Below are 13,274 nucleotides of genomic sequence, written 5' to 3'. Positions count from 1 at the left end.
GGGGAAGGGTACCGATACATTTCTGCAGCATTGAAGGTACCCAAGAACACAGTGGCTTCCATCATTCTTAAAAGGAAGAAGTTTGGAACCACCAAGACTCTTCCAAGAGCCGGCTGCTCAGCCAAACCATCCAAACGGTGAATCAGCCCTTATTCAGGAGTTATTCACACGATAATTCCCGGGATCTCAAGCCTTATTGCTTAGTTAATGGACTAAGTCATTTCTGACTTCATTTGGTTCTGAGAGCGGTAAATGCCCCACCCACCCACCCACCCAGCCAAAGTCACACCCTTAGTATCCTACTCACGCAGTTTCCGTAGTGTAGCGGTTATCACGTTCGCCTAACACGCGAAAGGTCCCCGGTTCGAGACCGGGCGGAAAAAGATTTTAACAAATTAGATAGTACACCTATTCACTTAGGGCTCGATCCCAATTTAGGAATTCATGCTTTTCCTACGCACTTCTCAGTATTTGCTATTCAGACTTACCCTTTTAAGTCGCGTAACGCACTCTGCTGGGGTGGCTAGCTTGGGCGCTCTGAATAAATTCCTGCTACGTGTGGTCTGAGTTCCATAATGATTCAAATAGGCTACATGTCCCAAATTATTGCAATACTTTAGCTTAATATGATTCACTAATGCTAGCAACCCTCAGGAACAATTCACAAGGATGTGACAGATTAAAGAAAGGTCAACGGAATGAAAGTATGCCAAAATAAATGTATGTGGCTGTTACTGACAGTGGCTCCCGATAGTGGCTAATATTTAACATGATACAAATTGTCAAATAAAACTGGGGAAAGCCCCACAGTGGAGGTGTCATAATACCCATAAAACCTAGCGGTCAAACAGGGAAATGGTTCCAACCATTTTTCCACCATTCATTTTTCCCATATGGGATTTTAGAAACACTTAAAATAATACATTTGTAGTTCTTTATGATAGCCACATTAGCAGTTAATTAGCATTTAATTTTGGGGGGGTAAATACAGGCGAATATTTTTTATAAAAGTCACCTTGTCCGAGAGAGAATTACACGGTTACCATGCCAGGGTAAGCCAACAAGAAACACAGGCCTTTTTTAACTGTTTTTAAAATCCCCTGTGGGGAATATGAATGGTGGAAAAACGATTGGAACCATTTCCCTGTTCGGCCGCTAGTTCTTATGGCTATTATGACTCCTACTGTGGTACTCTATTTGGGATATTATGGGCGGTAGACTTGTGGGCATTCCTAACATTTTCCATGACTTCCACTCATTTTCCTGTAGTTTCTGTAGTGTAGTGGTTATCACGTTCGCCTCACACGCGAAAGGTCCCCGGTTCGAAACCGGGCGGAAACAAATTTTAACAAAACAGATAGTGATGACAGAAACAGGGTCATAACTGAAAAAAACGAAACAAATACATAGGCCTGCAGAATACATGAATAGACCAGTCTTAGACATGTCTTTCAATAACCAGAGGCAGATAGTGATAACTGAAAAAAACGAAACAAATACATAGGCCTGCAGAATACATGAATAGACCAGTCTTAGACATGTCTTTCATTAACCAGAGGCAGATAGTGATAACTGAAAAAAACGAAACAAATACATAGGCCTGCAGAATACATGAATAGACCAGTCTTAGACATGTCTTTCAATAACCAGAGGCAATGCAATGTTATAAAACAGGTTGTTTGGATCCTGGATGCTAATTGGTTAATACCAGGGAGTTGAAGCACCACCATCCCAGCATTCTGCAGGTAGTGCCTGTTAGCGGTTCCATTAGATTTATAAATGCGCATCCACTGTTCCACGGCCCAGCCAGTCAATTTATAAACTTCATCTCCCCTGGAAAAATGTGTCTAGACCAATGGTATTCAAACCTTTTCAGCAGGGACACCATTTTTTCCTCCAGAATTTCTGGGGTCCCCATTTTTTTGCAATCATTTCTTGTGATCCCACCCCAAATACAACTTTAAAATCGGTACGTTACATTTTTTTTTACATCAACAAATAACCTTCAATTACCCAATCAAATACTTTTTTTCTAATTAACTTTCTCAAAAACGTTTCTATATTGTCTCGTACAATAATCTGTACTCATAATTTTTTGTTCCTAAATAATGAATATATATATCCCCACTGCAGTCCCCCCGACCCCGACTTTAAATATCACTGGTCTAGACAATATTTCCCAATGCCCCTAGGCTAGCATATGGTTTGAAACAGTTGAGGTTTGTCTAAACCTTGCTGTCTGCCTCTCCAACCTGTGGATCAATGTTGCCGTTTTTTTGGTGACCTCCACCGTGCGATGTGTATGAATGTGACCAGAATGACAGCTTCTCTGAGCCAGGCAAATTCATTTATCAGGTTCATTATAATGGATATATCCAAAGAAATGGCAATATAATCCTAGGTAAAACAAACAAAAGTGCAGACAGTTTTCTGTCATTTCAGCTGCTTGATGTGATTGTGTGATAGATTTAGTTGGCTGGCTCGCAAAGGAAAAGTAGCTAGCCTGCATAGCTACAGTGCATTCGGAAAGTATTCAGACCCCTTACTTTTTTCCACATTTTGTTACGTTACAGCCTTATTCTGAAAACGGATTAAGTCAAATAAAATCTATCTACACACAATACCCCATAATGACAAAGCGATAACATATCATTTTTAATTCATAAAAAAAGATTTAAAAAATACCTTATTTACATATGTTTTCAGACCCTTTGCTATGAGTCTGGAAATTGAGCTCAGGTCCATCCTGTTTCCATTGATCATCCTTGAGATGTTTCTACAACTTGATTGGAGTCCACCTGTGGTAAATTCAATGGATTGGTCATGATTTGAAAAGGCACACACCTGTCTGTCTATATAAGGTTCCACAGTTGACAGTGCATGTCAGAGCATAAACTAAGCCATGAGGTGGAAGGAATTGTCCCTAGAGCTCCGAGACAGGATTGTGTCGAGGCACAGACGTGGGGAAGGGTACCGATACATTTCTGCAGCATTGAAGGTACCCAAGAACACAGTGGCTTCCATCATTCTTAAAAGGAAGAAGTTTGGAACCACCAAGACTCTTCCAAGAGCCGGCTGCTCAGCCAAACCATCCCTACGGTGAATCAGCCCTTATTCAGGAGTTATTCACATGATAATTCCCGGGATCTCAAGCCTTATTGCTTAGTTAATGGACTAAGTCATTTCTGACTTCATTTGGTTCTGAGAGCGATAAATGCCCCACCCACCCACCAACCCAGCCAAAGTCACACCCTTAGTATCCTACTCACGCAGTTTCCGTAGTGTAGCGGTTATCACGTTCGCCTAACACGCGAAAGGTCCCCGGTTCGAGACCGGGCGGAAACACATTTTAACAAATTAGATAGTACACCTATTCACTTAGGGCTCGATCCCAATTTAGGAATTCATGCTTTTCCTACGCACTTCTCAGTATTTGCTATTCAGACTTACCCTTTTAAGTCGCGTAACGCACTCTGCTGGGGTGGCTAGCTTGGGCGCTCTGAATAAATTCCTGCTACGTGTGGTCTGAGTTCCATAATGATTCAAATAGGCTACATGTCCCAAATTATTGCAATACTTTAGCTTAATATGATTCACTAATGCTAGCAACCCTCAGGAACAATTCACAAGGATGTGACAGATTAAAGAAAGGTCAACGGAATGAAAGTATGCCAAAATAAATGTATGTGGCTGTTACTGACAGTGGCTCCCGATAGTGGCTAATATTTAACATGATACAAATTGTCAAATAAAACTGGGGAAAGCCCCACAGTGGAGGTGTCATAATACCCATAAAACCTAGCGGTCAAACAGGGAAATGGTTCCAACCATTTTTCCACCATTCATTTTTCCCATATGGGATTTTAGAAACACTTAAAATAATACATTTGTAGTTCTTTATGATAGCCACATTAGCAGTTAATTAGCATGTAATTTTGGGGGGGTAAATACAGGCGAATATTTTTTATAAAAGTCACCTTGTCCGAGAGAGAATTACACGGTTACCATGCCAGGGTAAGCCAACAAGAAACACAGGCCTTTTTTAACTGTTTTTAAAATCCCCTGTGGGGAATATGAATGGTGGAAAAACGATTGGAACCATTTCCCTGTTCGACCGCTAGTTCTTATGGGTATTATGACTCCTACTGTGGTACTCTATTTGGGATATTATGGGCGGTAGACTTGTGGGCATTCCTAACATTTTCCATGACTTCCACTCATTTTCCTGTAGTTTCTGTAGTGTAGTGGTTATCACGTTCGCCTCACACGCGAAAGGTCCCCGGTTCGAAACCGGGCGGAAACAAATTTTAACAAAACAGATAGTGATGACAGAAACAGGGTCATAACTGAAAAAAACGAAACAAATACATAGGCCTGCAGAATACATGAATAGACCAGTCTTAGACATGTCTTTCAATAACCAGAGGCAGATAGTGATAAGTGAAAAAAAACTAAACAAATACATAGGCCTACAGAATACATGAATAGACCAGTCTTAGACATGTCTTTCATTAACCAGAGGCAGATAGTGATAACTGAAAAAAACGAAACAAATACATAGGCCTGCAGAATACATGAATAGACCAGTCTTAGACATGTCTTTCAATAACCAGAGGCAATGCAATGTTATAAAACAGGTTGTTTGGATCCTGGATGCTAATTGGTTAATAGCAGGGAGTTGAAGCACCACCATCCCAGCATTCTGCAGGTAGTGCCTGTTAGCGGTTCCATTAGATTTATAAATGCGCATCCACTGTTCCACGGCCCAGCCAGTCAATTTATAAACTTCATCTCCCCTGGAAAAATGTGTCTAGACCAATGGTATTCAAACCTTTTCAGCAGGGACACCATTTTTTCCTCCAGAATTTCTGGGGTCCCCATTTTTTTGCAATCATTTCTTGTGATCCCACCCCAAATACAACTTTAAAATCGGTACGTTACATTTTTTTTTACATCAACAAATAACCTTCAATTACCCAATCAAATACTTTTTTTCTAATTAACTTTCTCAAAAACGTTTCTATATTGTCTCGTACAATAATCTGTACTCATAATTTTTTGTTCCTAAATAATGAATATATATATCCCCACTGCAGTCCCCCCGACCCCGACTTTAAATATCACTGGTCTAGACAATATTTCCCAATGCCCCTAGGCTAGCATATGGTTTGAAACAGTTGAGGTTTGTCTAAACCTTGCTGTCTGCCTCTCCAACCTGTGGATCAATGTTGCCGTTTTTTTGGTGACCTCCACCGTGCGATGTGTATGAATGTGACCAGAATGACAGCTTCTCTGAGCCAGGCAAATTCATTTATCAGGTTCATTATAATGGATATATCCAAAGAAATGGCAATATAATCCTAGGTAAAACAAACAAAAGTGCAGACAGTTTTCTGTCATTTCAGCTGCTTGATGTGATTGTGTGATAGATTTAGTTGGCTGGCTAGCAAAGGAAAAGTAGCTAGCCTGCATAGCTACAGTGCATTCGGAAAGTATTCAGACCCCTTACTTTTTTCCACATTTTGTTACGTTACAGCCTTATTCTGAAAACGGATTAAGTCAAATAAAATCTATCTACACACAATACCCCATAATGACAAAGCGATAACATATCATTTTTAATTCATAAAAAAAGATTTAAAAAATACCTTATTTACATACGTTTTCAGACCCTTTGCTATGAGTCTGGAAATTGAGCTCAGGTCCATCCTGTTTCCATTGATCATCCTTGAGATGTTTCTACAACTTGATTGGAGTCCACCTGTGGTAAATTCAATGGATTGGTCATGATTTGAAAAGGCACACACCTGTCTGTCTATATAAGGTTCCACAGTTGACAGTGCATGTCAGAGCATAAACTAAGCCATGAGGTGGAAGGAATTGTCCCTAGAGCTCCGAGACAGGATTGTGTCGAGGCACAGACGTGGGGAAGGGTACCGATACATTTCTGCAGCATTGAAGGTACCCAAGAACACAGTGGCTTCCATCATTCTTAGAAGGAAGAAGTTTGGAACCACCAAGACTCTTCCAAGAGCCGGCTGCTCAGCCAAACCATCCAAACGGTGAATCAGCCCTTATTCAGGAGTTATTCACACGATAATTCCCGGGATCTCAAGCCTTATTGCTTAGTTAATGGACTAAGTCATTTCTGACTTCATTTGGTTCTGAGAGCGGTAAATGCCCCACCCACCCACCCACCCAGCCAAAGTCACACCCTTAGTATCCTACTCACGCAGTTTCCGTAGTGTAGCGGTTATCACGTTCGCCTAACACGCGAAAGGTCCCCGGTTCGAGACCGGGCGGAAAAAGATTTTAACAAATTAGATAGTACACCTATTCACTTAGGGCTCGATCCCAATTTAGGAATTCATGCTTTTCCTACGCACTTCTCAGTATTTGCTATTCAGACTTACCCTTTTAAGTCGCGTAACGCACTCTGCTGGGGTGGCTAGCTTGGGCGCTCTGAATAAATTCCTGCTACGTGTGGTCTGAGTTCCATAATGATTCAAATAGGCTACATGTCCCAAATTATTGCAATACTTTAGCTTAATATGATTCACTAATGCTAGCAACCCTCAGGAACAATTCACAAGGATGTGACAGATTAAAGAAAGGTCAACGGAATGAAAGTATGCCAAAATAAATGTATGTGGCTGTTACTGACAGTGGCTCCCGATAGTGGCTAATATTTAACATGATACAAATTGTCAAATAAAACTGGGGAAAGCCCCACAGTGGAGGTGTCATAATACCCATAAAACCTAGCGGTCAAACAGGGAAATGGTTCCAACCATTTTTCCACCATTCATTTTTCCCATATTGGATTTTAGAAACACTTAAAATAATACATTTGTAGTTCTTTATGATAGCCACATTAGCAGTTAATTAGCATGTAATTTTGGGGGGGTAAATACAGGCGAATATTTTTTATAAAAGTCACCTTGTCCGAGAGAGAATTACACGGTTACCATGCCAGGGTAAGCCAACAAGAAACACAGGCCTTTTTTAACTGTTTTTAAAATCCCCTGTGGGGAATATGAATGGTGGAAAAACGATTGGAACCATTTCCCTGTTCGACCACTAGTTCTTATGGGTATTATGACTCCTACTGTGGTACTCTATTTGGGATATTATGGGCGGTAGACTTGTGGGCATTCCTAACATTTTCCATGACTTCCACTCTTTTTCTTGTAGTTTCTGTAGTGTAGTGGTTATCACGTTCGCCTCACACGCGAAAGGTCCCCGGTTCGAAACCGGGCGGAAACAAATTTTAACAAAACAGATAGTGATGACAGAAACAGGGTCATAACTGAAAAAAACGAAACAAATACATAGGCCTGCAGAATACATGAATAGACCAGTCTTAGACATGTCTTTCAATAACCAGAGGCAGATAGTGATAAGTGAAAAAAAACTAAACAAATACATAGGCCTACAGAATACATGAATAGACCAGTCTTAGACATGTCTTTCATTAACCAGAGGCAGATAGTGATAACTGAAAAAAACGAAACAAATACATAGGCCTGCAGAATACATGAATAGACCAGTCTTAGACATGTCTTTCAATAACCAGAGGCAATGCAATGTTATAAAACAGGTTGTTTGGATCCTGGATGCTAATTGGTTAATAGCAGGGAGTTGAAGCACCACCATCCCAGCATTCTGCAGGTAGTGCCTGTTAGCGGTTCCATTAGATTTATAAATGCGCATCCACTGTTCCACGGCCCAGCCAGTCAATTTATAAACTTCATCTCCCCTGGAAAAATGTGTCTAGACCAATGGTATTCAAACCTTTTCAGCAGGGACACCATTTTTTCCTCCAGAATTTCTGGGGTCCCCATTTTTTTGCAATCATTTCTTGTGATCCCACCCCAAATACAACTTTAAAATCGGTACGTTACATTTTTTTTTACATCAACAAATAACCTTCAATTACCCAATCAAATACTTTTTTTCTAATTAACTTTCTCAAAAACGTTTCTATATTGTCTCGTACAATAATCTGTACTCATAATTTTTTGTTCCTAAATAATGAATATATATATCCCCACTGCAGTCCCCCCGACCCCGACTTTAAATATCACTGGTCTAGACAATATTTCCCAATGCCCCTAGGCTAGCATATGGTTTGAAACAGTTGAGGTTTGTCTAAACCTTGCTGTCTGCCTCTCCAACCTGTGGATCAATGTTGCCGTTTTTTTGGTGACCTCCACCGTGCGATGTGTATGAATGTGACCAGAATGACAGCTTCTCTGAGCCAGGCAAATTCATTTATCAGGTTCATTATAATGGATATATCCAAAGAAATGGCAATATAATCCTAGGTAAAACAAACAAAAGTGCAGACAGTTTTCTGTCATTTCAGCTGCTTGATGTGATTGTGTGATAGATTTAGTTGGCTGGCTAGCAAAGGAAAAGTAGCTAGCCTGCATAGCTACAGTGCATTCGGAAAGTATTCAGACCCCTTACTTTTTTCCACATTTTGTTACGTTACAGCCTTATTCTGAAAACGGATTAAGTCAAATAAAATCTATCTACACACAATACCCCATAATGACAAAGCGATAACATATCATTTTTAATTCATAAAAAAAGATTTAAAAAATACCTTATTTACATACGTTTTCAGACCCTTTGCTATGAGTCTGGAAATTGAGCTCAGGTCCATCCTGTTTCCATTGATCATCCTTGAGATGTTTCTACAACTTGATTGGAGTCCACCTGTGGTAAATTCACTGGATTGGTCATGATTTGAAAAGGCACACACCTGTCTGTCTATATAAGGTTCCACAGTTGACAGTGCATGTCAGAGCATAAACTAAGCCATGAGGTGGAAGGAATTGTCCCTAGAGCTCCGAGACAGGATTGTGTCGAGGCACAGACGTGGGGAAGGGTACCGATACATTTCTGCAGCATTGAAGGTACCCAAGAACACAGTGGCTTCCATCATTCTTAAAAGGAAGAAGTTTGGAACCACCAAGACTCTTCCAAGAGCCGGCTGCTCAGCCAAACCATCCAAACGGTGAATCAGCCCTTATTCAGGAGTTATTCACACGATAATTCCCGGGATCTCAAGCCTTATTGCTTAGTTAATGGACTAAGTCATTTCTGACTTCATTTGGTTCTGAGAGCGGTAAATGCCCCACCCACCCACCCACCCAGCCAAAGTCACACCCTTAGTATCCTACTCACGCAGTTTCCGTAGTGTAGCGGTTATCACGTTCGCCTAACACGCGAAAGGTCCCCGGTTCGAGACCGGGCGGAAACACATTTTAACAAATTAGATAGTACACCTATTCACTTAGGGCTCGATCCCAATTTAGGAATTCATGCTTTTCCTACGCACTTCTCAGTATTTGCTATTCAGACTTACCCTTTTAAGTCGCGTAACTCACTCTGCTGGGGTGGCTAGCTTGGGCGCTCTGAATAAATTCCTGCTACGTGTGGTCTGAGTTCCATAATGATTCAAATAGGCTACATGTCCCAAATTATTGCAATACTTTAGCTTAATATGATTCACTAATGCTAGCAACCCTCAGGAACAATTCACAAGGATGTGACAGATTAAAGAAAGGTCAACGGAATGAAAGTATGCCAAAATAAATGTATGTGGCTGTTACTGACAGTGGCTCCCGATAGTGGCTAATATTTAACATGATACAAATTGTCAAATAAAACTGGGGAAAGCCCCACAGTGGAGGTGTCATAATACCCATAAAACCTAGCGGTCAAACAGGGAAATGGTTCCAACCATTTTTCCACCATTCATTTTTCCCATATTGGATTTTAGAAACACTTAAAATAATACATTTGTAGTTCTTTATGATAGCCACATTAGCAGTTAATTAGCATGTAATTTTGGGGGGGTAAATACAGGCGAATATTTTTTATAAAAGTCACCTTGTCCGAGAGAGAATTACACGGTTACCATGCCAGGGTAAGCCAACAAGAAACACAGGCCTTTTTTAACTGTTTTTAAAATCCCCTGTGGGGAATATGAATGGTGGAAAAACGATTGGAACCATTTCCCTGTTCGACCGCTAGTTCTTATGGGTATTATGACTCCTACTGTGGTACTCTATTTGGGATATTATGGGCGGTAGACTTGTGGGCATTCCTAACATTTTCCATGACTTCCACTCTTTTTCTTGTAGTTTCTGTAGTGTAGTGGTTATCACGTTCGCCTCACTTGCGAAAGGTCCCCGGTTTGAAACCGGGCGGAAACAAATTTTAACAAAACAGATAGTGATGACAGAAACAGGGTCATAACTGAAAAAAACGAAACAAATACATAGGCCTGCAGAATACATGAATAGACCAGTCTTAGACATGTCTTTCAATAACCAGAGGCAGATAGTGATAAGTGAAAAAAAACTAAACAAATACATAGGCCTACAGAATACATGAATAGACCAGTCTTAGACATGTCTTTCATTAACCAGAGGCAGATAGTGATAACTGAAAAAAACGAAACAAATACATAGGCCTGCAGAATACATGAATAGACCAGTCTTAGACATGTCTTTCAATAACCAGAGGCAATGCAATGTTATAAAACAGGTTGTTTGGATCCTGGATGCTAATTGGTTAATAGCAGGGAGTTGAAGCACCACCATCCCAGCATTCTGTAGGTAGTGCCTGTTAGCGGTTCCATTAGATTTATAAATGCGCATCCACTGTTCCACGGCCCAGCCAGTCAATTTATAAACTTCATCTCCCCTGGAAAAATGTGTCTAGACCAATGGTATTCAAACCTTTTCAGCAGGGACACCATTTTTTCCTCCAGACTTTCTGGGGTCCCCATTTTTTTGCAATCATTTCTTGTGATCGCACCCCAAATACAACTTTCAAAACCGGTACGTTACATTTTTTTTTACATCAACAAATAACCTTCAATTACCCAATCAAATACTTTTTTTCTAATTAACTTTCTCAAAAACGTTTCTATATTGTCTCGTACAATAATCTGTACTCATCATTTTTTGTTCCTAAATAATGAATATATATATCCCCACTGCAGTCCCCCCGACCCCGACTTTAAATATCACTGGTCTAGACAATATTTCCCAATGCCCCTAGGCTAGCATATGGTTTGAAACAGTTGAGGTTTGTCTAAACCTTGCTGTCTGCCTCTCCAACCTGTGGATCAATGTTGCCGTTTTTTTGGTGACCTCCACCGTGCGATGTGTATGAATGTGACCAGAATGACAGCTTCTCTGAGCCAGGCAAATTCATTTATCAGGGTCATTATAATGGATATATCCAAAGAAATGGCAATATAATCCTAGGTAAAACAAACAAAAGTGCAGACAGTTTTCTGTCATTTCAGCTGCTTGATGTGATTGTGTGATAGATTTAGTTGGCTGGCTAGCAAAGGAAAAGTAGCTAGCCTGCATAGCTACAGTGCATTCGGAAAGTATTCAGACCCCTTACTTTTTTCCACATTTTGTTACGTTACAGCCTTATTCTGAAAACGGATTAAGTCAAATAAAATCTATCTACACACAATACCCCATAATGACAAAGCGATAACATATCATTTTTAATTCATAAAAAAAGATTTAAAAAATACCTTATTTACATACGTTTTCAGACCCTTTGCTATGAGTCTGGAAATTGAGCTCAGGTCCATCCTGTTTCCATTGATCATCCTTGAGATGTTTCTACAACTTGATTGGAGTCCACCTGTGGTAAATTCAATGGATTGGTCATGATTTGAAAAGGCACACACCTGTCTGTCTATATAAGGTTCCACAGTTGACAGTGCATGTCAGAGCATAAACTAAGCCATGAGGTGGAAGGAATTGTCCCTAGAGCTCCGAGAGAGGATTGTGTCGAGGCACAGACGTGGGGAAGGGTACCGATACATTTCTGCAGCATTGAAGGTACCCAAGAACACAGTGGCTTCCATCATTCTTAAAAGGAAGAAGTTTGGAACCACCAAGACTCTTCCAAGAGCCGGCTGCTCAGCCAAACCATCCAAACGGTGAATCAGCCCTTATTCAGGAGTTATTCACACGATAATTCCCGGGATCTCAAGCCTTATTGCTTAGTTAATGGACTAAGTCATTTCTGACTTCATTTGGTTCTGAGAGCGGTAAATGCCCCACCCACCCACCCACCCAGCCAAAGTCACACCCTTAGTATCCTACTCACGCAGTTTCCGTAGTGTAGCGGTTATCACGTTCGCCTAACACGCGAAAGGTCCCCGGTTCGAGACCGGGCGGAAACACATTTTAACAAATTAGATCGTACACCTATTCACTTAGGGCTCGATCCCAATTTAGGAATTCATGCTTTTCCTACGCACTTCTCAGTATTTGCTATTCAGACTTACCCTTTTAAGTCGCGTAACTCACTCTGCTGGGGTGGCTAGCTTGGGCGCTCTGAATAAATTCCTGCTACGTGTGGTCTGAGTTCCATAATGATTCAAATAGGCTACATGTCCCAAATTATTGCAATACTTTAGCTTAATATGATTCACTAATGCTAGCAACCCTCAGGAACAATTCACAAGGATGTGACAGATTAAAGAAAGGTCAACGGAATGAAAGTATGCCAAAATAAATGTATGTGGCTGTTACTGACAGTGGCTCCCGATAGTGGCTAATATTTAACATGATACAAATTGTCAAATAAAACTGGGGAAAGCCCCACAGTGGAGGTGTCATAATACCCATAAAACCTAGCGGTCAAACAGGGAAATGGTTCCAACCATTTTTCCACCATTCATTTTTCCCATATTGGATTTTAGAAACACTTAAAATAATACATTTGTAGTTCTTTATGATAGCCACATTAGCAGTTAATTAGCATGTAATTTTGGGGGGGTAAATACAGGCGAATATTTTTTATAAAAGTCACCTTGTCCGAGAGAGAATTACACGGTTACCATGCCAGGGTAAGCCAACAAGAAACACAGGCCTTTTTTAACTGTTTTTAAAATCCCCTGTGGGGAATATGAATGGTGGAAAAACGATTGGAACCATTTCCCTGTTCGACCGCTAGTTCTTATGGGTATTATGACTCCTACTGTGGTACTCTATTTGGGATATTATGGGCGGTAGACTTGTGGGCATTCCTAACATTTTCCATGACTTCCACTCTTTTTCTTGTAGTTTCTGTAGTGTAGTGGTTATCACGTTCGCCTCACTTGCGAAAGGTCCCCGGTTTGAAACCGGGCGGAAACAAATTTTAACAAAACAGATAGTGATGACAGAAACAGGGTCATAACTGAAAAAAACGAAACAAATACATAGGCCTGCAGAATA

At 40.6% G+C, this 13,274-nt stretch overlaps 8 non-coding genes across 8 annotated transcripts; all 8 read left to right on the top strand.

Annotated features, from left to right (window-relative positions):
• Positions 1-310: 310 nt before the first annotated feature.
• Positions 311-383, top strand: trnav-aac (transfer RNA valine (anticodon AAC)). The gene has a single exon. It is a non-coding gene; the product is annotated as a tRNA-Val (tRNA).
• An 885-nt stretch (positions 384-1,268) lies between these two features.
• Positions 1,269-1,341, top strand: trnav-cac (transfer RNA valine (anticodon CAC)). Its single transcript has one exon. It is a non-coding gene; the product is annotated as a tRNA-Val (tRNA).
• A 1,931-nt stretch (positions 1,342-3,272) lies between these two features.
• Positions 3,273-3,345, top strand: trnav-aac (transfer RNA valine (anticodon AAC)). Its single transcript has one exon. It is a non-coding gene; the product is annotated as a tRNA-Val (tRNA).
• Positions 3,346-4,230: 885 nt separating this feature from the next.
• trnav-cac (transfer RNA valine (anticodon CAC)) lies at positions 4,231-4,303 on the top strand. The gene has a single exon. It is a non-coding gene; the product is annotated as a tRNA-Val (tRNA).
• Positions 4,304-6,235: 1,932 nt separating this feature from the next.
• Positions 6,236-6,308, top strand: trnav-aac (transfer RNA valine (anticodon AAC)). The gene has a single exon. It is a non-coding gene; the product is annotated as a tRNA-Val (tRNA).
• Positions 6,309-7,193: 885 nt separating this feature from the next.
• On the top strand, positions 7,194-7,266 carry trnav-cac (transfer RNA valine (anticodon CAC)). Its single transcript has one exon. It is a non-coding gene; the product is annotated as a tRNA-Val (tRNA).
• A 1,932-nt stretch (positions 7,267-9,198) lies between these two features.
• Positions 9,199-9,271, top strand: trnav-aac (transfer RNA valine (anticodon AAC)). Its single transcript has one exon. It is a non-coding gene; the product is annotated as a tRNA-Val (tRNA).
• A 2,891-nt stretch (positions 9,272-12,162) lies between these two features.
• On the top strand, positions 12,163-12,235 carry trnav-aac (transfer RNA valine (anticodon AAC)). The gene has a single exon. It is a non-coding gene; the product is annotated as a tRNA-Val (tRNA).
• Positions 12,236-13,274: the final 1,039 nt, after the last annotated feature.

The sequence above is a fragment of the Salmo salar genome, chromosome 14, assembly GCF_965601325.2.
Source record: "Salmo salar chromosome 14, fSalSal1, whole genome shotgun sequence".
Lineage (NCBI taxonomy): Eukaryota > Metazoa > Chordata > Actinopteri > Salmoniformes > Salmonidae > Salmo > Salmo salar.
Note: the sequence above shows the minus strand (reverse complement) of the source record. Positions and strands in the feature narration are given on the sequence as shown.